This window comes from Ambystoma mexicanum, chromosome 13 (genome assembly GCF_040938575.1).
Source record: "Ambystoma mexicanum isolate Mex_15411 chromosome 13, UKY_AmexF1_1, whole genome shotgun sequence".
NCBI lineage: Eukaryota > Metazoa > Chordata > Amphibia > Caudata > Ambystomatidae > Ambystoma > Ambystoma mexicanum.
The window spans coordinates 56,695,426-56,703,886 of NC_090938.1; positions in this window are offsets into that span (position 1 = coordinate 56,695,426).

Sequence of the window (8,461 nt, forward strand, 5' to 3'; positions counted from 1 at the left end):
TGTGATACAGGCATAGCTGCTATCTTATTGAGGGCCGCCACACACCCACACTGCTGGGTGCTTCGTGCTGTTGGTTGTGAACAGTACACAGTTAAATCCTGTACACTGTAAGACCAGTTACACATTCCATGCTCCGCCCTGTGCGGTATCATTAAATGCCTGGCCATGCTGCATGCTTGGAACTAGTTAATAACATCTTAGTGGGTCCTCACTCACCCTGGTACCAGTGCTGCTCTTGAATGGAGTGTACAGCATCTCATTATTCTGGCCCTCATTAGTTCCAAATGCCTAGTGTATGAATGTGCTTCATTTGCTTGTATGGGAATAGTATTTATACGTCTCCAGTGATAAGAATGGTCTTCCATTCCAGTTGTATCTTGCTATCGAAGAGTGTTCCTGTATTTGCTTAGTCTTTCCAAATGATCTGCAGGAATATTGAGTATAAACTAATATTAATGTAGGGAATGTCTTCATAATTTCACATGAGTGTTCTTATGAATTGCAAAAGATCCTACATAGTACTCCTTACCTCATAATATCTCTTCACTGAGTATATATTTCGGATGCTCTGATAGGGTACATCCTTCCCCCGCCTGTGGTTCCGTGTGCTTTCGCTCGCGGGCGCCATTTTGTCGCAGAAGTGACGTCACGCACGCGCGATTTGTGGCGTCATACCCTCGACGTTCAGGAAATAAACACAAAAAGTACCTGGTGCCATTTCGAAACACCCCTTTTGCCCATATTATGGGCACCGTTGTGAATGTACATGAATAAAATGATTCTTGAGCAGTGGGTCTGACCCACGGGTATCATATACATGTATTTGTGTTAAATAAAATGATTCTTGAGAGTGGGTCTGACCCACGGTATCATGTACATGTATTCGTGTTTTATAACGAAATAAGATTTAGTTGTACTAAATATTGGTTCTAATTTGCTTTTGCATTTGGCACCCACTGCCATATAGTTGCAGCTTGACAGGGTTGCTAATACCAAATATTATTATTACCCATTTTATAAATCACGAATAATACAAGTCTGAGTAGGTGCTTTCAGGGCCTGCCTTAAGGGCAGCAGCGCCCTGGGCGAAATAGCGCCCCCCTCGCGCACTGCGCGCCCCTGGGTAACAGGAGGCAAGGCGGGGCCAGGACGGGCAACTTTCTTTTTTTCTTTTTTTTTTTTAACCTCCTCGCCTCGGCACGAGGTTAAATAGGGCGCGTTAGCACCGCATAGTCATTGAATGAGCCCGCAGCTGTGGGTGCATTTAATGACAATGAGGCGCCTGTCACGCCTTATGCCACTACGCCAGCTCGGGGGACCCCTTGAAAGACTCCCCCGAGCTGGCGTGGTGGGGGGCTAATGGTGCCTTTTCTTATGAAAAGTGCCCGTGGCGGAAGGGCGCATTTAAATGCAACCGCGCTGCGGGCACATTTTACAGTAAAATGCTGCCTGCCACGCCTTCTCCCACAACACCAGCTCGGGGGAGCCCTTGAAAGACTCCCCAGAGCTGGCGTGTCGGGGGCTAATGGTGTCCTGGGGGAAGTGGTGCCCCGCTGGTCGCCCCCGGCTCGCCCACCCTTAAGGCCGGCTCTGGGTGCTATAATGATTTGTACCTGTAACACACAGCACAGTCACACATTAGCCCACTAAGCTATACAAACAGTTGAAAGTTATAAGCCCTGTTTGGGGTGACATTTCATTTCTTTTGAACGTCTACTTACAGACAGGAGGAAAGGATCTGACCTTTTCTTCTGACTGTTTACAGAAACTTTCACCATCCTGCTGCGCTCGGCCGTTGCACCAAAACCTCTAAACCAGGGGTCTGCAATCTTTGGCTCTCCGGATATTGTTGACTACAATGTCCATCAATCGTAGCCAGTATTGTCAATGTTGAGGGCTCAAGGGAGCTGTAGTCCAAAACATCTAGAGGGCCAAAGGTTGCAGACCCCTGCTCTAAACGGATCAAGGAGTTGGTTAAATGCCAAATAGATTGAAAAGTCGTATGGTTCAGGGGGTGCAGCTTTACTTACATTCTGGACCTACAAACAATGGCAAACTACCCTGTAGTTAAGATAGAATCCACAGTCTTTATCGGTGAACTGGCTTCATTGAATACCTGATACACGTATGTGTATGACGTGCAACGATCAGTGCCTCAGTCTAGCAGCACGGCTTATAGCCTTTACATGCAGACTGTGTTTCAAACATGAGTGTTCAAGCATGGTAACCACATATGGCCACCAGGCTCTGGCCAGAACTGTACTTCAAGGTTATGTGTTTATTGGGAGAGGGAGACATGAGAGCAATGGGAGGGGGCATTTATGATCAAATATTGGGCCTTGAGATACCTAAAACACATGCCAACATCTTCCATTCCATTCAGGAGGCGCTAGTCCAGACCTAGTTTTAACTTTGAATTCTAGGAATTGTACTCCTGGATATTCCCATTATGAACACAGGACTACAAGTCCCAGAATGCAAAGTTAAAACCAGCACTAGACCAGCTGCTCTGAAAGGAACGGATAATGTTGGCAGGTAGGACCTAATGAGATTACTGGGATGGACCTTTGGGGTTGGAACACTAGGTCCTGTTTGGGGGGTGAGAGGCTAGTGTGGATCAGGGAATTAACTCCCCTTTGGGTTATGCAGCAATCTATGATATAACGGGATGGCTCTTTGGTCCTGTTTTTAAGAGAGGTCACATGACAGAAAATCTTGAAAAAGATGACTCTGGGACTGATGGGAAGGTTTTCACGAGGGACTTGATGACGACATCAAAGTGATGACATCAGTCTGTCACATTTGTGAGCTTTGCACAATCTCACCTTAAGTCCACGTGCTCTCAACAAAAACTATGCATAGTAGGACACAGTCTTGGCCCCAAAGTTCCCTTCACTCATTTATAAAAAAAGAATTCTGCCAGTCTGGTTCAAATGCCAGAAATAGCAGAAACAAACAGAAGGACTGTATAAGACCTATATTGTCTCAATTCGGAAAGTGTTTAACAAGTCATATTTCACTATTTGCTTATCATATTTTCAGGTTCAGGTTTCCAGGAAACCATCGACTTCCGAATGGCCTCAATTGTGGCCAAAGTTCTTTTGCTGCCGGTCTTCGGCCTCATGGCCACCATCAACACCATCAACACAAGCTTTCAAACCCAGAAATGGGTCTTTCCCAGTTTACAGCCTCACATCTTGCTTCGGCCTCACCTGGACTAAAGCCTCTGATCTCTACGAGTGATATGATATGATATGATATGATATGGCATTTGTAACGCGCCTATACACAGGTGTTTCAAGGCGCGACGAGGCAGGGAGGGGAGGAAACAAGGGGAGACAGACAACGATCCTACTAGGCCAGGTGTCATTCAGATCGCGCAAGTGCAGGGGTGGGGGAGGGGGAAAAGTGCAAGGGGAAGGGGAGGGGGGGAAGTGCAGTACAAGGTAAGTGGCGTAAAGTAATAAATAAATAGGGCCAGCTGGTGGCAAGTGCAAGGTAAGTGCAGAACAAGTGCTGGAAAAGGGGGGGGGCTGTAGGGATACAGAGACAGTCCCGCAGTGCAGAGGGGTTCCAGGGCATCAGTGCAAGTGATGCCCCGAAGAATATCTTATGGAGGACAAGCTACAATGGGGAGTCGCTGCTCTACAGGGTTTGTCTGGTGGTGCCCCATTATCTTGCTGGTATGCTCAACTGCGATCAGTAGGACATTTTCAGCAATGCCGGGCTCACAATAGTTCAAATGAAAATAATCCACATTCCTGTCCTCTATTTGACTAACAGAGGTGAGAGGAGAGATGTGGGCCTGACAGCCGCAGACCCTTTCAATACAACTAACCTGTGACATGCACTCAACCCTGATTTCGGCTTAGTGATTTACCCAAGAAAAATATAATCGGACCTCTTACGTGGTACATTGATGGTTCTGGCCAGATTAGGTATTCCACTGAACTGACACAGAACCCGAAGAAACGGGGCAGTGGTCAGGCAAATGAATGAGGGGGTGAACACAGAGACTCAAGAGTCAATGACCCAGGCTCTTCTTGTGGCAGTCTACGTAAGCTTCTATTATATTGACCAGAAAATATCCCTATCCAGGATCTTCCTTCCTCACCTCGGCTTCATGGTCTCGGATATCCGTGTCTTCTTCGCCACAAGCCATGCTACTTGATTTGCCAAATTATGTAAGCAATCAGCAACACATCCACAAAATCAAAGTCCTTTTCCTGAAAATGTTCCACAACATGACGGAAGTACGGTGATTATGGGGAATCCAAGGGAGATTTTTTCAAATTGTTCAATATTTCTTTCATTAAAAATAGAAAATATGGAATTATTTTCGTTCATTGGTCATGCAGGTTTTAATCTTTGTTTAAGAAGATTATTTGTGCAGGCAAAATATGAGGTCCCTGCAGCAGTACTGCTCATATGATATTCCTGTTGTTTTTATATTTTCCAGAATTTGGGGATGTTAGATTATGCATGTAGAAAGTACAGTCCTGAAGTACTCCCAGGTAATGCGTACAGATGATCGCTTTACATTTAAAAAAAATTAATCTAACAACATCGATCTATTAATCTATGTGTTATCTATCTATTCAGCTTTCTACCTAGCTATGTATCTTTATCTATCTGTTTATCTACGTGTTATCTATCTAGCCAGCTTTCTACCAAGCTATGTGTCTTAATCTATCTGTTTATCTATGTGTTATCTATCTATCCAGCTTTCTACCTAGCTATATATCTGTATATATCTGTTTATCTATGTGTTATCTATCTAGCCAACTTTCTACCTAGCTATGTGTCATTATCTGTCTGTTTATCTATGTGTTATCTATCTATCCAGCTTTCTATCTCGCTATGTATCTTTATCTATCTGTTTATCTATGTGTTATCTATCTATCCAGCTTTCTACCTAACTATGTAGCTTTATCTATCTGTTTATCTGTGTTATCTATCCAGCTTTCTACCTAGCGATGTATCTTTATCTGTCTGTTAATATAGGTTGTATCTATCTAGCCAACTTTCTGCCTAGCTATGTATCTTTAGCTATCTGTTTATCTATGTGTTATATATCTAGCCAGATTTCTACCTAGCTATGTATATTTATCTTTCTCTTTATCTATGTGTTATCTATCTAGCCAGCTTTCTACCTAGCTATGTATCTTTATCTGTCTGTTTATCTATGTGTTATCTCTCCAGCTTTCTACCTAGCTATGTATCTTTATCTGTCTGTTTATCTATGTGTTATCTATCTATCCAGCTTTATACCTAGCTATATATCTTTATCTATTTGTTTATATATGTGTTATCTATCTATCCAGCTTTCCATCTAGCTATGTATCTTTATCTATATGTTTATCTATGTGTAATCTATCTATCCAGCTTTCTACCTAACTATGTAGCTTTATCTATCTGTCTATATGTGTTATCTATCCAGCTTTCTACCTAGCAATGTATCTTTATCTGTCTGTTTATCTATGTGTTATCTACCTATCCAGCTTTCTACCTAGCTATGTATCTGTATCTATCTGTTTATCTATGTGTTATCTATCCAGTTTTCTACCTAGCTATGTTTCTTCATCTGTCTGTTTATCTATGTGTTATATATCTATCTAGCTTTCTACCTAGCTATGTATCTTTATCTATTTGTATATCTATGTGTTATCTATCTATCCAGCTTTCTATTTAGCTATGTTTCTTTATCTATCTCTTTATCTATGTGTTATCTATCTATCCAGCTTTCTACCTAACTATGTAGCTTTATCTATCGGTTTATCTGTGTTATCTATCCACCTTTCTACCAAGCAATATATGTTTATCTGTCTGTTTATATATGTGTTATATATCTATCCAGCTTTCTGCCTAGCTGTGTATCTTTATCTATCTGTTTATCTATGTGTTATCTATCTAGCCAGCTTTCTACCTAGCTATGTATCTTTATATTTCTCTTTATCTATGTGTTATCTATCTAGCTAGCTTTCTACCTAGGTATGTATCTTTATCTACATATGTGTTACCTATCTAGCCAGCTTTCTACCTAGCTATGGTTCTTTATCTATCTGTTTATCTATGTGTTATCTATCTATCCAGCTTTCTACCTAGCTATCTATCTTTGTCTGTTTATCTATCTTTCTATCTCTCTATATCTATCTAGGGCCCTGGCTTTCTGCCCAATCACCCCCAGCACCCCCTACACAGCTCACCGGCCCACACCCGCCTGTCGGGTGGTTTCGCCTCCGCCCACACTTACCCGTTGTATGGTAGACTTCCCTCTCCCCCTGGGTTGTCTCCACCCATGCACTTACCTGTTGCCCTGGATGGATATTTATTTATTTTAGTGTAGAGTAAGGTTTGAGAGTGTGCTATTAGGGTCCCCTAAGCAAGGAAGTGCCAGGGGTGCCCCACCCCCAACGGGCACCACTGGCACTTCCTCTCCTAGGGGACCCTAATAGCACTTACTCTAACACCATCCCCCTTTTTTTCCTTTTCTTTTCACTGCACTTGTATGCTCCGAATATCCCAAGGCTTAGTAGGACCGCTGTTTCTTTCTATTTAATCATTGTTATTTCCATTGTTTATTTTTCTACCTACTTCCCTTCCCTTGTGCCATGTGGCACTTTGAAACACTGTTTTGTTGTATAAGCACCTTATAAATGACGAATAAATCAAATAAATAAATATCCATCCATCTATACATGCATGTCTCTAGCTATCTAAATACCTGCCTATGTATCAATTAATCTATCCAGCTATGTAGCAATCGTTCTAGCTATATACTTGTCTAGCTACCTGCCCATCTGTCCATCTGTCTGTCTGGCTATCTATCTATCTATCTATCTATCTATCTATCTATCTATCTATCTATCTATCTATCTATCTAGCTACAAATCAATCTATCCATATATCTATCGGACTATACATATATCTATCTATCTATCGCTATCTATCGAGTCCTCTAACTGCCCCCCTACATATTCAAAGTCGCGGAGTCCAAATCATGGGTTGGACAGTACACAATACCAGCCATACATCAAGAGTGTGTTTATATTGCCACTCTCTACTTGTGCTTGAGTTTATATAGTGCTTTGAACAGAACCACTGTACAAGAGAAATCAAATTACACAGAGAAATCCCATCTTTAGGAGCTTTATGATAATAAGGGAGTGGAGCGCAGGTGAGACAACAATCAAATGGTGAAGGTAGAAGTGGGAACATGAAGGCTACCAACACAAGTAACCATTCAGCTATTTGCATCAGGTTCATTGATGCATTAACTATATATATATATATATATATATATGTATAGTAAAGTTCATTTGAGCCAAATCACACATTCCACAACGCCACTTAGTAGCCATCACTGCAAGTTCACCTCCAGTTCTGTGATACAACAGCAAGGCACCATGGGTATGCAAATTAACTAACTGCAAACCTTTTTCTCCAAGAAGTTGTCTTTGTCTATGAGGGCAGTGGTTCAAATGAAGGTTACTATTTTCACATTTCAGGTGAAAGTTTTTTTCAAACCTTTCTAAACCCACCATAACTTTCTTGGTGTTCTGAAAAAATTGCCAAATGCTCCAACCACAAGTCTGTCAGGACTATACTGCCCTGATGATGCCTAATAAGGGTGAAACCAGGTGTGTAGTTGTCCTGACGGCCTTGCAAAATGTCTGTCTTGAGTTGATTATGCTGTGTATAGAATACCACTGCCCTCATACACAAAGACAATTTCCTGGAGAAAAGCTTTGCATTTCAGTTAATTTGCATACCCACAGTGCCATGCTGTTGTGGGTCAGAATTGGAGGTGAACTTCCAGGGATGGCTACTAGGTGGCGTTGTGAAATGTGGGACTTGGCTCAAATTAACTTTACTATTTTTACATGAAAGGTGAAAGGGTTTTTCCAAACCTTTTTAAATCCACCATAACTTTTTTGGTGTTGTGGATATATATATATTACATGGCCACGGTAGTGGCCATGTAGTTATGGTTAAGTTGCTGTTTCCATAGGAAGAGCACTTTTTGGGCGGCTTATAACTTCGCTCTCCCTGGACGGATCCTCACCAAACTTTGCAAAAAAAGTAGTTGGGTCACTCTGAATTTTTTGCAAAGTTTGGTGAGGATTCGTCCAGGGGGGGAAAGTTATAGGGGGGGGTCACAAAACTTTTTTTTTCCCATAGACTGAATGGGAAAAAACTTTGCGCACGGCTACAGCCCGAACCGCTGGACGGATTGACACCAAATTTGTGGCAGGAGCGGTGGCCTGGTCCCAAAAGCGTGCTTTTGTAAATTTGGTGTAAATCTGTCCAGTAGTTTTTTTTAAAATGACCAAAATGTAAGGCAAAAAAATTAGTGATATCTGCGTTCGCTTCGCGGACGGACTTCCCTGTTCGCTCCGCGGACAGCACCCCGATTGGCCCGTGGGCTTGCGTCATGTCCGCGGACATGCGACGTGTTCAC